Below are 18,646 nucleotides of genomic sequence, written 5' to 3'. Positions count from 1 at the left end.
CTTCTTATTAACTTCAGCAAGAGTATTATTGTATATCATATATCATATCTGCAAGTCTTTTCGCATCATAACAACTTCTTCTTCATCTGTCCTATCAACTCAGTATGTTGCTTTACCCTTTCACCTAGGAACTCAATTAGCATGTGAACAAGAAAAAAAAGAAAGGAAAACATTCATACCACATTCTGCAAAAAGCAAAATAATATGTTTTTTCTTTTCTTTCATCATGAAATTTGCTTTACTTGAGATTTTATGCCTTTTTACTATTTCTATTGCAACACAATTCCTTTTTACTCAGTTATGAGCTGGGTTTAGCATTTTTCCATTGCATTTTACTGATAACATTTTGAAGTTCAAGGAAATAGTTTGCAGATGTAAATTCTTACATTTCTCTTCAGCTACTATACATAAAATAGATAGTTTACTAAAAATAAAGCAATTTCCTATTGCAACACAATTTCCTTTTACTCAGTTATGAGCTGGGAATGTAGCATTTTTCCATTGCATTTTACTGATAACATTTTTAAGATCAAGAAATAGTTTGAAGATGTAAATGCCACATTCTCTTCAGCTACTATACATAAAATAGAATTTTACTAAAAATAAGCAAATGAAATTACTCAAAATGTAGTTGTGGTATTTATTTTCATGTACTATATGCATACGGGAATTATAAAATGATTATGTAGTGTTACTAGGTCTTATGAAAACATCATGATGATTAGTAGCTACTGGCTTATTGGAAGCAGAATTATTGCAGCATTCATAGAATACTGTACTTCTGTTAGTTTCTCCTAAATGCTATATTGATGCAGTATTGATCATCGGTCTTGTGTCTTTTATAGACTGAAACATTGTGTTACTATGTCTTATCCCTCATATATGTGTTTGACTGTATGGGTATCAATGCTTGTACAGTATTTGGATTGTTCTAGAAGAATCCTAGCATATAGCAACAAATCATAAAATCTAGCTAACCAGAATCAATTACCTCTAACCTACTAGATTACTGAACATATTCAAGAAACAAAAAAAAAAGCATATTAAGAATTGGAAGCAGCATGTTAGGGAGAGAAAGAGGGCCATGACTTATGGCCATACGTTTGTGATCATTTTGTACCCTAACAATTATTATGAGATTGTTTTCAGTGGCATCGTTGATTGTAATTGGTTTGCAATTTATCTATTGTATTCTTATTGTAGAACATATCGATATTAATTTGATACTGCTTTGTAACCAGATATGCGGTACATGTAGTGGTTTTACATCCAAGTACTGTAGCTGCATTTTTTTGTATTATTTGTGTTTGGAGAATTGCCATTAACATCAACACTAACACCAGTATAGCTATCTAAAACGTGGATTGAATTAAGTTTTGGATGTAACTTCTCATGGAATGAACAATTGAGAGCACTTCAAATCTTCTCTCTCTTATTGAGTTGCATGTGTCGTTGTACTGAAATTAAAGTATGACATTCTTCACATGCCATATAGGCCCCTGTACTCAAACCCTGCTGTACTCCAATGCTATCCAAGGAAAAATTTCCATTCTTGAATTATCAATAGTCTGATCACATTTTGAGATGATGTTCTAGTTTGTTCTTACCTTGTAATGTGCCCAAGGTTATTGCTCCAAGGATAGCCAACCGGTACTGTTCGACTGGTTCGAACCGGTACTGAACCTACCACTGTTTGGCCTCCAAAAGCCAATTTTTTGGGCTTAGCCAGTATGGGCCAGTGCCGGCCGGCATGGGCCGGTATGGCTGGTACCATTTTTTAACGCCGAACCGGACTGTCAGAGACCAAACAGTTCGTATGGCTGAACCGGCCGTACAGGCCGGTTAAGCATTCCTTGATTTGCCACGAGTTTCTTTTTGCAAAACCTTGTTTTTAAAAATTAGGTCTTAGAGTGGCCTCGCTAAAACTTATGTCGTTTAGTTATTTAGACTGCTGTTTTCTTCCACCCGGGTTTTGGGAAATATTGTTGTATTGTATTAGGGGAACCAAAAAATAATAACCAAAATTGGAGAGGAAATTGCCAGATCTGAAGTGATGGTGGGTGTGATGGAGGAAGAAGCAGAAGAATGGCTGAGGAACAAGAGTGCTAGTGATGAGGGTGGATGAAGGAGAGACAGCAGAGAGATGGATGCTGAAAGAGCAGAGGGGTTACATTTGTTGGTTGGATGTGATCATGGTTGGATTATTGGTTTTATGAAGGGGGACTTAGAAGGTAAACAGTTGGGTTTTGTGCGATGCCTGTATTACGTTAAATTTGGTTGCATATTAATGGACATATTGATTAACAAAACCTAATAAAACCACGCTTGTAAAATCCTGTATTCCTTGAGATCACCCTGAGAGGAACAAAATTCCTTACACCATCCAAACTTTGTCATTTCCCTCTTCTCTAGACTACTCATTCCAACTTTTGGAGAATTTTTCATGGTCTGCTTCCAGATACATGTGCCAGAATTTCTATTATAATTAGGCAGGCCTCCCTTTGCACCAATTGACATTTTAGATTTATGCAAGGCCACCCTTCTGCTTAAAATTTTCTTGGCCTGGCATCTTGTTCCACTCCTTAGAGGATTGATGATGATGAGCAGTCATAAATAATTCATTTTCCTTGAATCCTCTTACAGTTGCGCTCCATAGCTGAACCCTGTAATTGTGGATGAGGTATTGTACAGAAAGTTGGAGAACTTTGTGTTAAAATCCATAAATTTGATATTTGAAGAAGAATATCTGATCTTAGCATTCTATGCTTGTTACACTTGAATGTTTTAGTTCAGCATTCTATTGCAGAGTCTCTGAAGTATCAACTTCAGTATTTCCTTCTTAGTTCTTACTTATAAGATGCTATGCTCATCAGAATGTTGTTACATTGCTTTGCAGAATATGAGTTTCAACATATGAATAGCTGTTTTTCTTCAAAGCTTTGTGCTTATTCTGTACAGCCCGCCCATTCACGAATTTTTCAACTGTGGTTAACATTTCTTCTTGTTATTATCTGCTTTGTATCCAATTGTGAAGCATATGTTATATTTCTGGTTTGTTATAATAATATATATATAATTTAATAGAATTCAATGGATTTTTCAATGCCACAACTTCCTAAATCCTCTGATACCAAATGCGAAGATCGGTAATATCCACATATTACACTTGATCATATGACCATAAGTGATTGATGCAGTGGTTTTTAATCAGATCATGATTTTATAAATGTGCCAGAAATGACAAAACAAACATTTAAATCCTACGCTGTGTTAAGCCCATCTGATATAACTACTCTTGCAATGCGAGAGCGGAGTGCCACATCTTCTTTGTTATCTCTTGATGTTTTGGAAGTGAATCCTCATTAGTACAATACATATCATAAATCTGCAATTATGTTAGTACATGTCTCTTGGCTATTGATTCAATTTTAGGCCTTTTTTGCCATTATCTAGCATCAAACCTTCATTCCACATGGTTTAATGATCTGCAACAATTCAAGTTCATGGCCTGTCAATCATTAGGTGATGCCAACATGAGTATTTAGTACATCAGTCAAATGCCTGTCTTTAATAAACCTTCTCATCCAAGACACATGAAATTGTTGAAGATGAATAGCTACTTTGTGTAATCCATGATTCAATTTTCTTCCACTTCTGCTGCTTTTTAAAAATATTAGAAATAGTTAGATGCATTTCAACATATTCATAGTTGTTAATAAAAAGGTTGATTACTGTTGTATAGTATGCTAAGTAAACACATCGATAACTATTTAACTAAAAAAGTGAGTTAACTTTTCTTATGATGGTCTTAACTTTTCCATTACGACCATGTTTTAATTGATTCCTCTTTTATTTTATATTGAGGTATCATGCATCTGCTTTTATCCTGACTTGGTCCAGAGCTTCAAAATATTTGTTATCCAAACATTTAGGCCTAAGGGTGGCTTTGACTACTCTAGATCAAGATGGCGACCTCTGAATTCTGCGTATTCCATGTTAACCATATACTTTTGTCTCTTATAGTTGAAGCCTTAAGCTTTACTCCCTAAGCTAGCATCATAGCCATCCTTGTCTCCATCATACATCATTGTATCATCTGCAAATCACATAATACTGTAAAGAGCTAAGGCTTGAATACATCTCATTTTATAGGCCAAATGCGCGTGGATTTACTGGTTTAGCCTGAACTACATTCCACGCTTACCACCTTACCACATTCAAGTCCTGAATGATCTTATCGTAATGTTTTCATAAGCTTTCTACGTCTATCCTGCATAGTTATTCTGTGTCGCACTTTTTCACTGGCTTTCTCTAATTCAACAAAACCATGTTTTTTATTTTATCTCCTGAATTTCCTTTTGATTCCTATGAACAAAAGGTATCCTCGTTTTTAATAGCCCTTTTATATAAAAATTTGACTTGAACAATTCAATTGCAGCTCAAAGTATATTGTATAATTTGATTTTATCTAAACCATCCCAAGATCCATTTTGAATTGACCAATTGAAACATGAGTTATTATGAAACATTTAACCCAGACTAATTCAAATATGACATATACAATTCATATATTCTAACTTGTTTACCAGAAGTCCAAAAATAAACAGCATAAAAATCATTTCCTGCGACATAAAATCTATTCGTTTCATGTCACCAAGCCAAATCTAATGCAGATTTAAGCAATATACGGTGCAGAATGAAGCGTAAATATCAATTAACAACCTGGAAATATGTGAGAGTCATTTTCAGTTAGATCTATAGAAAGCAAGATTTAAAGAATATGGAAGAACTCTTATAAAACTAGTAAAGAGTTGATGAAGTGGATCAGTGCTTTGGAGTGAATGAATGATACATACCTTTGAGAGTTGGGACATGAAAAAATTTATGTCATCAGTAAGTCTAGTGACATTGCGTGGTTCAGTATTTTGGGCAACTAGAGGGTCCAAAACATAGTTTAATTGTCTTTATGTCATGGCATACCATGCAAAGCATACGAAATTGTAAAGGAACAATGTGAACCTGCATAACTTTAGGTGTTAAGTATCGATCTAAAATTATAATATATCTAACTACTCTCAATAATTATAAATCTATATATGTATCAACCAATATATCCTTTATGTACTGATTAATATCAATATATCTTATACTTATTGGATGAAACAATTTTAAAATCAAATCTTTGTAAGAGTTGTTTCCCAAGGCAACCAATCCATTACCATTACATACTTATTTTAGTTAATATTGAATTTGATGTGCCTTTTCATATGTTATATTAAAAATAATGATGCATATATAAGAGTACTCATGATTGTTGCATTAAGTATCAGACAACTATAGTATTCCAAACACATACATGATACATTCATCTTTTTGAAGCAACCTGAAATACTTCATTTGCAAAAGAAAATATCCTTTTAAATCTTAATGTTGTTTTAAAGTTGAATAACATGTTCCATATGTTTGCGTGGATGATGCTTGTATATGGTTGTAATATGGATTTGCATAGCATGGAATTCTGGTAATTGCCCAATTAAACATTAGGTTTTTTTGAAGAACCAATAAAGCATTAAGTTAATGGAAAAATGACTAGGAATGCTGACGATGATATCACATTTTCATGTAAACTAATTACTTATCATGAAAAACAAAAATGGACTTCATGTTATCTTTGGAATAGGGAGTTAACATTTTTTAAGAAGCTGAGGATTTCTGTATAGGAACACAAGATTTACTACATAATTAGTCTCTGTCAACATGTTGTTTTTACTAAATTAACCTAGCACAAATTTGATCTTCAAAATAAATAATCTTGATGGATGGATGTGAACCCATTTACTGTAGGAATGTTGTTTTCCCCCCAATAATTGTTCTTGATGGTTGTGCTCCTGATCATTTGTAGTTTAATTTCCCGTTACTCTTTAAGATTGTGTGTGAGTGAGTGAGTGAGTGAGAGAGAGCTAAAAGGAATGCAAATATGAAAAAGGCATGTGAGTGTTTATCGATCTTTCCCCCTACCCGTGATGATGTTATGTGGCCTCCCAAGCAGTGAGAGACATTGGTCAACTTCAACCTGGCCATGTATACCATAGGGATGTCTTAGATTTAGATTTTGCTTGTTAAAATTATCACATGATAACATGGGATATAGATGCATGTGGTGGAAAAGTTCTGTAAACCATGATTTCACATGTGCTGCCGCACAAACAAAATTGACATTTTGCATACATGTGAAATTGCAAAGCTTCTTGCTGCAGTAAAGAAAATGCTTAGAATCTAAATAAAATTCTCCATTCTGTAGGTTTACTTCAAGGCAACAGACCCTTATAGTGAACGGTGGCAGAGTGCATGGATCATCACTGCCTTTGGGACATTCTTTCCTTTGCATTGCTGTGTGTTGTGTGCTATCTGTGGGCACCATCTCAAAGCTCTCAAAGTAAAAATTATTGGCATCGCACCCTTCAAAGAAGCCTTAGTTTTGCTTTTAACTCTCTTCCTTTTACAACAGATATGCCTATTCTGGTGAAACTGGGAGAAGATGATGATGAAGAAGCTCAGTCTCTAACCAAAGGACATCAGATGGTGACCTAGGATTGGGTGAAGCTTGATAAGAAAGAAAGGAGTGCGGGTCACACTGATGCCCTTAGTCTTGAAGATGAGGCTGAGGAGGACAAGCGGGAATGATTACTCATTGAACTTAAACACTAATTATGTTAAATGAGATTGCTCAAGCTGGGGACCAAAGATCACCTGCTGAGTCTTGCAGTGCTTGGGTAGCAGTCTCCTTATTACTATTCTTTGTACCTTTTTTGCCTTTTTGCCTTCTTTCATTGGTTTTCTATACTAGTTAGTGCAGGATGTGTATCATTATGTAGAAGCATGCTATCTGGTCCGTTTCTGTAACTGCACTGTATGTACATGATGCGGTCGGTGATAAAAAACATGTACTTAGTGAGTCATGATTTGCCTGGCTGGTTTGGATGCTAAAATCCTCTTCTGAGCCTTCTATGATTTAAACTGCAGCAGATGCTGATCCAACTGAAAGCTGATAAATAAGCCAAGGATGAAATAAATTCAGATGATGAAGGCAGGTGGCTGCTTCTGGGGCCTTTTCAGACAGGACTCCCAGCACGCAACAAATTTTAAGTCTCATCCCCAAAATGCAACCTTTTATATCTGAATGAAAACCTTGAGTAGGGCGTGAAGTGGGTTAGGCTACATCTGTCAAGTTGCCCCAGATCTGAGCTGAAGTCGCTTCAGGTATAGGTTCTCATACTACAACCAGCACATTACTTGGTGAGTCTGGGACCATTGCTAATGGTGTTCCATGTCGCCGTTCAGAGAGCAAGACCTGGTTTTGCAGTGGTGGAGGACACCGGAGGGGTTTCCTCATCTTTTTCTTTTCTGGATACAGAATACAGCAGCTAATTCATGGAAAATTTATGCACAAGAAGATTCAATAGATACAATAGCAGCCAGGGACAGCAAGGGGCTGGGCAAGGCAGGGCTCTAAAATCGAGGTGGCTGCAGCAAAAAAGAGACAAGCTGGCTCGGCAGGCCTTGAAAACACACACTATGGAGGTGGAAGAGCGAAAGGATGGGGTAGAAGAAGAGTCGAGTAATTAAAAATAAAAGTTAGCCAAAAAAAAAAAATTGCTGAGTTGGTATTCCACTAGATTGGAGCATCAATCCTAGAAGTACAAAAGTTACCATTTAAATTGTTTAGGCCCTATTTAGGGGAAATTTTGGAGGGTCAAAAAGCACTTTCTGATCTTCCAAAAGTATTTTAGATAAAAAATGGTGTTTGGTAAAATTTTTGAAAAGCTATTTCAGCTTTTGCGGAAAACTGAAAATAGCTTTTGGGAGAAGCTCCAATTTGGAGCTTTTCGAAAATGCTGTTTTCAGCTTTATCGGAAAGCTATTTTTTAGACTAAAATACCTCCATTTAAATCACACTTTTTTCCCCCAAAATTCTCATCCGCCTCTTCCTCTCTCACCCAGCCTCTCCCTCTCCCTTTCTATCTTCTTCTTCCTTTCAACGCTACTGCCTCTGTTCCTTCTTCCTCTTCTTTTTTTTTGTTTTGGAAGCTCGTGGCAGCCACCATGCCGGCCACCACCCATGGCTGGCGACCCCTCTATATTTCATATAAATAAAATAATAAAATAATAAATAAAAATAAATAAAAAGAAAAATAATGAGTAAGTGGCAAATAATCTGATCTAAATAAATAAATAAATAAATAAATTAGTAATTATTTAACCAATTTTATTACCTAGCTAAAAATTTTGTTAGAGAGATAAATGGTCATTAGAAGGATGAAAAATTAATTTACACTAATAATTATAATATTTTAATATTTATTATTATATTATAAATATAATATTATATTACATTATATCATAATACATTGATATTTTATGTTAAATAATTTAATATTATATTAAATTTATTCTATAATACATAATCTTTAGTACTATATTATAATAATATTATATTACATTACATTAATATTATACTATATCATACATTTATGTATTAATACATATTATATTTTATTATGCTCCGTTATATAATACTGGTAATTTCCTTTATGGCCATTTTGTCACACAAAAGTATTTTCTAAATTTGTTTACCAAACACATGTTAAAGTGCCACAGCACTTTAGAAATGTAGTTACTAAACAGCAAACAGCTTTTTATAAGCGCTCTGCTTCAGACAACTCTGCTTCCAAAAGCTCTACTACTAACAGCTTTTCCAAACAGGACCTTAACCATGCACTATCTTCATGCAACATAAGCCGTTTTAACGGCAAACACTGTTTTGATTTAGTTGAGGTATTAAGGAACCTGAGCACATTGAGTTTTGGTCCATATGTTTAAGATGTGTCAAGCATGATACACCAAAATAACCGCCGTCCATAACACCAACCTTAATTTTTAGCTAAGATTGGCGCCATCATCTTGTATCAATTGGATGCATACCTAAGGCACCCTTAATTTTTAGCTAAGATTGGCGCCATCATCTTGTATCAATTGGATGCATACCTAAGGCACCTCAACAGCCAGCGTTTAGGTATAGTCAATATTGTAAATCAGAAACAACAATATGAATCTTAAATCTAGATTACTCATCAATGGTTTTGCAATTATTGATTTCGCACTGATTTGAATTCTGAAATAAAGTCATCACTAAATGACACCAATTACAAAGCCGCTGACCTGCTGTTGGATAAGATATTAGATGAGACTAAAAAAACATAACACAGAGAGAGAGAGAGAGAGGATCATTATTGCTCTAAAAGGAAATCGAAGGCACATTTCAATTGTTGGAGTGCAAAAGATTTCCATGCCACAGTTTAATTTGCAAATAATGAACATTTATTTTGTGGCTATAAATTTACAAGTTATGATTGGTATGAATTGGAAAAAAACTTCAAAAGAAAATTCTGACATCTTCTGTAAGCTCTTTTATTTTGGCTGTCCAATGCAAGCCTTAGCTCCTCGGCTTCTCCATCCAAATCAATTACAAATTATTCCCGAATACTTCCCTCATAGAAGGGCTATTGCTCCATATTAGTTGCATATACTTTACACCTGAATAACTTTTTTTGTGTTTTTTCTTTTTCACATTTTGGCACAAAATCTGTCCTGCTGCTTGCTTGGAGCATGAGCAAATGACGGTTTGTAATATCTATGACCTGACTGCCTGATATCCTGATGCTCTTTGAGCTGGATTTCCCCATGTTATCATAGATGAGTTTCTTGGCCTCATAATTATTCATATGATTGATTTCAGTCACATACTGTTAGTGCTGCCTGCATCTTTCACAATGTGACTACCATTAGTGCTGCCTGCATCTTTCACAATTGGACTGCTGTTAGTGCTGCCTGCATCTTTCACGATTGGACTAATATTAGTGCTGCCTACTTTCACAATTGACTCCACAGGATTCTGCTCAGCCCAGACTGCTGCATCCAAATATCCGAGCTCATACAGTTTGTCAAGGATATAGTCTTCTGCAGGTTCCAGCGACCAGTTGAAGAGCTGCAATTGGCAGAAGGGAACAGTTACTGATAGGAAGAATTTGCAAAAACAGGATTTGTTGGCAGGCCGGCTTTTAAAAACTAAAAGCACCTGTCGAGGAGTAGCTCTGTTCTCTGGATTGCAATGTGGGCTGATTCCGATCCCATTCAATCCCAATCGGTTGGCAGGGAAAGCACAGACACGAACCTGCAATTAACAGTCACAAGCAGTCCCACCAAGTTTTTTCATTTTGACTAAAATCACCTATAATAAAGAGACATATATAGAGAATTCCTTTAATATAATATTATATTAATCTGTTTTTTAAGAAGCACTGCTTGTATCTAAATGACCTCCAGAAAACTTGTGGTCGGTACAAGGTGAGGTTATCTGGTGGACTCTGAAGGTGTCTACCAGGTTGCTTATTAATTTGACAAGCTAAGGCATTAGAGTGCAACAAAAAATTATGATGCAAGTTATGTATTCATAGTGACTCATGGATCGAGGATCCAACCTAAGCTTATATATGCTTCATGCAAGAAGAAATCAAAAAAAAGAAGAGGAAATCAAAAAAAAAAGAAGAGAGGAAATAGCATATTGTTTATTTTTTGATAAACAAATCAAAGCAATCGAGGCTTCGCAATTACTTTGGAGTTATGCAGCTACAAAAGTCTGAAAATCAGATAGGGTCAGCCAATTTAGACCTCACCAACTTGATTCACTTTTGATCAGCCTAATTTGAATTGCCATGTTCCATTGGCCGGCCATGGGTCAGTCAAGTCTAAATGCTAGTTATTCGGTACAAGCCTATTGCTCTTTATAGTGGATATTAGGTCCAACCTGACTAATACATATTTCCATGTCGCAACTAAGACCCAACCAATTCTGATCCATAGGATGGGTACAGGTCAGGTAACTTTAACCACTGAGTAGGTACCCTTAGATTCAAGTCAAGCACATATTTTTAGAGGCCAAAACCATGCATGTAGAATAATGCTTGATGAAAAACCAAGAGAAAAATGTAAATTGCATATTTAAAAAGTGATCAAGAAAGAAAATGTATAAGTGTGTTATCGAGAGATCAAATGAAGAGGAGCAACCTGTCAAAATTGTTGGATAAACAACCCAAGAGCAACCATTTCTGTTATTTCCAATCTATTATCTACTCTGTTATAATAAACTCAGGCGTACACGCATCTCCAACTCTCAAGAACCCTTTATCCACGCCCCACATCTTGTTTGACTCCACTCTCCAGCTTTTTTCCCTTTAAACTTTTTCCTATTTTTTCAATTTACCACTGGAGAGGCTCCTGACATCGCTTGTCTTCCAGATTCCAACTCTCAAGACCAACACACTCTCGCTACATTTGTTTTTTAGAACAGTGCCTTCTGTCACCTGTTGTGCATTGCACATGCTAAACTCTACTAAACAAGAATAAAAAGACCGGGAAGATACATCAAAGAGGAATAGATATAGAACAGATGAAGACAGAAGAAAGAGAAGAATGCTATTGGAGTACTGTGTCAAAATGCATATAGGGGAGACTCAAGGTACGTTATATAAGACAAGAGACTTGCTATGGTACATAGTTTAGGATGCTGGCTATGAAGAAATTGCATGCTCCAACATTAAGTGAAGAGAGAGATAACGGTGCTGATGTAGATGTCTGATAAAAGAAGGATAAAGTTACACTGATGAAACTGAGGAAAGTTGAACATTTTTAACTCGAAGATAATTCATTGAATACAAATTGGAATAGTTTATTCGTGTCTATTCAGAGCAGATGAGGCAAAAAAGAAAGAGATCAAGAGCAGGCGGATGGATTTAGAGCGCGAGTTATGATTGTTTGGATGAACTACAGAAGTTGTGTAAGCATTATAAAGAGATTTGATTCATGATAGACTGGGAAAAATAGATATAGAAATAAGCTGAAAAAACAAGTTAATGACTTGATCAAAATGAATTTTGCCTGGAGCTCAAATACTAGTAGACCTTTGAAAGAGAGTACACTAGCAGGAGAATGATAAATAGTTTTATTCTTGTTTATCAAAAAATTTTTTAAATAGTATAAGATATGCTCCTTTTAATTTTATCTTATTATTCCTTTTTAATTCCTTACCATCTTTTACGCTTCTTCCCCCTTAGACAACAGCCCCCCTACCTGCCAACTGCCTAAACTAGAGTTGTTGGCACAAAGCAAAGGAGAGTAACATCAGGTTGTGACCCAATCACAAATCTCACACCTCTTATGAAGCCTAGTGTCAATCACAAATCTCACACTTCTTTATGAAGCCTAGTGTCCTTCATACATTCCTAATCTAATGGGATAAGTTATTGCCTTTACACTTCTCATACATATTTGATTTAAATTATAGTCATACATGACACCATGTCAAAGCAGTGTCCTCATAATAGCAACTACCTTTTTTCACTTCTAACGAGCTTAATCATGGTTTGCATTCACATGCATCACAGTCAAAATTGAAAAGAATGACGTTATTATGATAAAGCACTGTTGCACACACATGAACTCACCTATCTACACAATTACACATTACTATAGTAGTAAGCATCACAATTAATTCAACCAAAAGATAAGTTGTAAAGTCTTAAATAGATAGATCTACGAAATCAGATGAAATTAGCTTCAAGAAGATAGGAAGCACGTTCCACACTCGTCATAAGTGTAATTTATGACACAGCATTTTCCGTACATGCATATTGTTATTTTTTATGAACTATGTAGCATAAGACATCTCTCTCATATAATATAATTCATGGAGTATGTTGTGCAAACTAGATGCTGCCTACAATCATAGGAGAACAAGAGTTCCAGTTTGTGTTATAAAATAGTCATAGCTAGGGATGGATTTGGGTAACTGATTCATGTGGCAACTGACCATGTGTGATGATTGCAATATGATGGCTACCTTTCTCAGTTGCTTAAATAAACTTTATTGGATCTGCCATTATACACCATTTGGCAGACTTAAGAGCACGCTTGGATGAAAACATGTTGTCAGGATACACATAAGCATGCATGAGCAAATGTGTATTTCTACATTCATGCCCATGCTACTATTTGTAAACAAGTTAGATTCCATAAGAACTCCCACTTGCTTTTTGAAATTGACATGACATTTTCTAAAATCATGCTAAGAAATATTAAAACCAGAACAGTACGTCATTACTGAAATGACATATCAGAATTGGCTGCAGGAGTGGAACCAAATAAGCTTTGATAAAGGCAGCGGTCAAGAAAAACTATGTAAGATTATCTGAGCACATACCGTTTCCGAAGCAGAAGTTGGTGGCATAAACAATGTCAAACCGCCATCAATGCACAAGCGGTTACGGAATGTAGTTGCAGGTCTCGGAGCCAGATAGCTGGACAAGTTCAAAAATTAGCTTATTTGTTCTTCCACTCCAAATCACAAGGTGAGTGTTGAAAAGCATAAAAGCAAAATCCAGATCCAACGTACCCTGGAATAAAGGAAGAGGTGAAGACAGCATTAATGAGGTCTTCTTTAGAGTCAAATTGATCCACAAGTAAACCCTTTGGCCTCCAAAATAATTGAGTGATGGCAACTGTGCAAAAAGATCAGGAAACACAACAAATCTAAGTTGTCTTGGATGATGCTGATAATAGTAGTAGTGATATTTAAAGTGATTTTTAAACCATTTCAAAATTTTGAGTTAAATCCCTTGAGGTGCCCCAAACCTATTCAAGTTGGTTTGGCCAAAATTACAACAAGCAACAGTGTCCAAAATGAAGAATCTAATTGGATATTAACAAAATCACTTATCTTCCAAAGGATAGCATGAATCAGATAACACGAAGATCAATTGAGCGACATGAATCAGATAACAAAATCACTTATCTTCCAAAGGATAGGCAAGCAAAATCAACAAATCAGCATAATAATAGTACTTATAGGTACGGATGTAGCAGGAAAAAAAACAACTCTTAAAAGAGTAAAATAGAAACATAACGATTTAAAAAAGAGCTGAATTTAGACAGAAGGTGAATACTGAGACAAATATATGTTTCTGTAGGCACAAGAATTAAAAAAGTTAGGAGCAATGAAAGCAAATATCACCAATTAAAAATGAATAAACTCACTCAGCCAGCACTGGCCATGCACAAGTGAGCTTACCACGAACCTTCCACTTGACCTAATGTGCACATCATCTGGCAGAAGTTTGCTGGAACATCTCTAAGTACTGCCTGCACATCATAACATAGAGGAATCTAATAGAATCACATTCCTTTTATAAATAAGCAAGATTATAGAACCCAAGAAATAACTAACTGTTAATGTAATTATTAGAAAAAAGAATTACTTATAGGAAAGCCAGGAGCATATCATGCATAATTTAATTAATTTAGACCTAGACGACAACAAACAGGAGGAACATAGGCCTTGCCTCCAATTCCAAAACATAATTACCAAGAGAGCCATTGCAGCTTTTAAAAGCGCAAAGATTCCAAAGGAATACTTAAACACCCAAAGAACTGAAGAAGCAACAGGCACAGACTGATAAAAGTCATTCCATAGAACCTGACAAAATAATGAAAGAACTAAAGATATTCGGGCATCCGGGACGATGGCCAATTTTGCCTTCGGAGCCGGCTCCTCCAAACTAAACATGAGTCAATGGTGGGCTATAGTGCTAGCATAGGTAACGACACCCTTCAGGAGTTGGATTTTAGTAAGGGTAGGCTGGATCTGACTGAGCCTCACCCCTTCCCCTCTTCTCTCTCTCTCTCTCTCTCTCTTCCTCTCTAAGTTTGAGGTCCACTTGTGACTACATACAAGAGAAAGAGAGCACCATGGGGACCACGGCTCTTTTTTTGTTTTTTGAAAAAATATGGATTCAATTGATGCCAAGTGATATCAGGCAACTGGTTTATCTTGACTGGTTTCGAGTAGGATAGGCAGGACATCTTGGTTCATGCCGGAACCAGTGTCCTATTCCTGTTCACCATGCCATTCTTAGTGGAATTGATACAGTACCGTTAGGATGGGTTGGCCCCACCAGTTCTTTGATCCTTGAGTTTACGACAGATCCATTGCAAAGCATGTTTATGAAAATAAACAATAAGAGCAAGCATAAAGCAACGATATAGAAATATTTGACATATTAAAAATGTGTACAGAAACCATTAGATAAAACATATGAACTTCAATTATGCCCTGACATACTAACATTACAAGTTACAAGTTAAGAAAATACATAAAGCAAGATTAAAGAGAATATCAATGTATATTTTAATGAATAGCAAATATGCTTGGCAAGTATACAAGATTAATTCAATGAAAAGCACTGCTAATTAATAAATACCCCAAGCCGAAATGCAGTTCCTTTAAGCCGGCAATCTTCAGCCAGAATCTTGGTTGCTTGTAAGGCATCTTGCATGCTATTTCCGGAAGCAATTACCACACAGACTATTGCTCCAGCTGATGAACCAGCTAATGGTGTTGTTTCCTAGATCAGTGAAATGATTCAGTTAATAATGAGATTGAAAAGATAGTGATATATGATACAACATAATTAATCACTATTAATAGATGAAACACGATCATAAGATAACATAAATTGTATCATTGGCATATCAGAAACAAATCTTCCATGTCATACCACAGCCACACCTGTACAGCATACAGGTCTATATGGGTATGTCAATAAGCCAAGTTCATTTGCTGAAGCATATCTGAGGGAAATTGTTGCATGAGAAGAAAAAAATGCAACAATATCCATGAGATGTTTGACCTATCGAATGTTATGCAACAAATCCTAAAATAAGTTCCAGAACTTAGAGCAATCTAGTCATTAGAGGTATTTTAAGTTTCTTGACTTCTAAGATAAGCTCAGTATTACATTCAAGACATTAAAATGCGCTGGCATCTGACTCTGATAAAAGTATTCCTTACTTCCTAATAGGCATAATAAGACTATAACCAGAATCCACTAAAAGGCATATGAAAGTGCTTCAGATAGATTAGAATTTTTGCAATAATTATCACTAAAATTTACAGGCAATATGTATAACAGTATAACCATTACATAATTTCTTAAAGAGAAACTTTGCATCTTAAGTTAAACTGGTAATGATAGTCTTTACACCCACTTATGATATGCGGAATTCTCGGGTGACTACCTCCTTTTTTCCTTTCTTGAATAACTTGACAAAGATAGAACTATGAGAGAACCAAAAGGCAAAAAAAAAAAAACTCAGACAGGTCAAACAAAAGAGCCAGTGAATAAGCATGCTGAGGCACTGCAACTCAAAATTTATGCAGCACAGGAGCCTAATTTCCATTTTGCAGAAAAAAAAAGGATTTAACTTTAACAAAAGCACCCGACAGAATATGCAGAGCAGTCCAACTCAAAGTCTTCATGCAAAACAGTTTCATCTCCGCAAGACCATTAATTTCCAGATTTATATTGCTGAAAATTGTTTCCCCTTGACCTATATCATTACCAGAGTAGATTATAGCTTGTCTATTTCCCATACCCAGAATGCAATTCACTCACAGAAATGCCCGAATCTCCGACAGAGGCTCGAAGAATTACCTTAATGTAGCCTTCTCAGAAGGAACTGAGCGACCCCGAGATGGTAAGGAAAGAGGAGACCGGCGGCCGAGAAGGCTGAACCCAGAGACTCGTCACCTTCTTCCCTCTCCTTCTCGGCGCCCAATCCTTCAACTCTGCTCCCCAGACCCAACCTCCTGGTCCACCGGATCCTCCACCACCGACGCAATCGATCCCCTGTTCCCCGAGAAGTTCGCCCTTCTCCCCGATCCGGGAACACCTCCGGGTCGCCCGGCGGCGGCCGAGACCGGGGGCGGCGGAGCTCCTGCCGCGGAGGAACGAGGAGGCGAGGCCAAGGAAGATCTCGCCGGTGGCGACCGCGAGGGACTTCTTCTCCACCTCCGGACGACGGTGGCGGCGGCCGGCGACCATTTGCTGCTGCTCTCCCCGTCGGCCCTGGTGCGGAATATAGCGCGTAGGGGAAGGAAGCGATGGTTAGGGCAGGGGTTGGGGGCGGGGAGGGGGAGGAGAAGGAGACGGGCTTGGGAAGGAGGGAATGGAGGGAGCCGAGAGAGGCCATGAGGGAACGGGGACAGGCAACCCGCCTCGGAAGCATCGTCCACGCTTATTTATAAGGTTACGATAATCGATGAATATAATACAGAGAAAAATCGCCTGCGCCGGTTCCCGTTTTCGATTCGATGTATGCAGGGATCGAGAAAGGGAAAGATAAGGGGTTTGTCGGCCCCTCAGCAACAGGGATTCGGACGTTAGTTCTTGCGTCCGCTTTGTCGAAGGAGTGGCCCTGGGTTGGACGACCCGTCATTAGTTAAAAAAAAGGAGGGCTGTCGGCGGTTTGCCAACCTGGGGAAGGAAAATTTGTGGGAGATCTACTATATAGGCTATGCGCCAGTTTGTCGTGGTATGGTGTTATGGATTTGCCCTTGTCACGTACAATTATAATTCACATAATTTTTTTAAAAAAATTTAAGAATATGTAAGATTTGATATGTTGATTGTTGGGTTTATATGTTGACTTAGGTGAATTATTCTTCTCTTCTGCTCTTAGCTTGAGAGTATGATTCCTTGTAGTCTAAAGTGTTTGGAAATAAGTGTTATCTTTCTCTAGGTTGTCAATGTTCACCAGCATTCTTGTTGTGGGGCTCACATATGTAGATTAATTTTTTATCAAACCAAAGATAGATGCAAGGATTCATTTTATATGGTAATACTAATATAGAAACTTATATTCTTTGGCATTTAATCCTTGATCTTATAACTCTAATTTTGAAAGATATAATATAGTGGAAGATGATGCTTCCACTCATATCCCACAGTGCATATAATTAAGCCATAGATAGATCGGGTAGCGTCCATAAGGTCGACCAATAAAATTTTATTATAAGAAATCTAAGATCCCTTACCATATACTCAAAAAAAATTGCTTACGGTGTATGCTTTATTAGATAACTTTTCCTTTTAGAAAAAGCCTCCTCCATTGTACCCCAGCCCCCTCCCCCCCTCCAAAAAAAAAAAAAGCTACGAACATATTAATTTATTTTAGTTGGTTTCAAGACTAGCATGGGCCTGTCCAAGTTCAGTTTTGAAGATTAGTATTTACAAGTTTGATATATGTATGTATATGCATTTCATTTTAATTAATTTTTGTTGGATGACCTAACTAGAAAGTGAGAAATTGTTTTAAGAATTAGAGTTAACACAAGAACTTGCTTTTGTTGGATGACCAAACTAGAAAGTGAGGAATGGCTCTAAGAATTAGAGTTAATTCAAAATTATTCTTATTTCAATTGTTTTTATCAATATTTGCTAATTCTATGAGTTATATATTCGTAAGTGGTTATTAGGGTAAAATTTCATCATCCCATAATTAAAAAAAATAATCTTGTCCAAGTTCGCCAATCCCTATCTTAATAGGTAAGATATATGAATTAATTTTGTTTATTTTTTAAAAGCTTCAATACAATCTTTTCCTACCTACATAAAAATATTCAAAATAGATAAGATGCACGTAAAGCAAACTAGATTCCTACATCATATATGTCTATGCACAAACAGTGTAGAAT

The 18,646-nt window shown here is 36.5% G+C and overlaps 1 pseudogene; it reads right to left on the bottom strand.

The window, feature by feature from the left end:
* Positions 1-9,267: 9,267 nt before the first annotated feature.
* On the bottom strand, positions 9,268-17,397 carry LOC103715251 (annotated as a pseudogene).
* Between the last annotated feature and the right edge of the window lie 1,249 nt (positions 17,398-18,646).

This window comes from Phoenix dactylifera, chromosome 8, assembly GCF_009389715.1.
Source record: "Phoenix dactylifera cultivar Barhee BC4 chromosome 8, palm_55x_up_171113_PBpolish2nd_filt_p, whole genome shotgun sequence".
NCBI lineage: Eukaryota > Viridiplantae > Streptophyta > Magnoliopsida > Arecales > Arecaceae > Phoenix > Phoenix dactylifera.
This window is presented reverse-complemented; position numbering and strand designations above follow the sequence as displayed.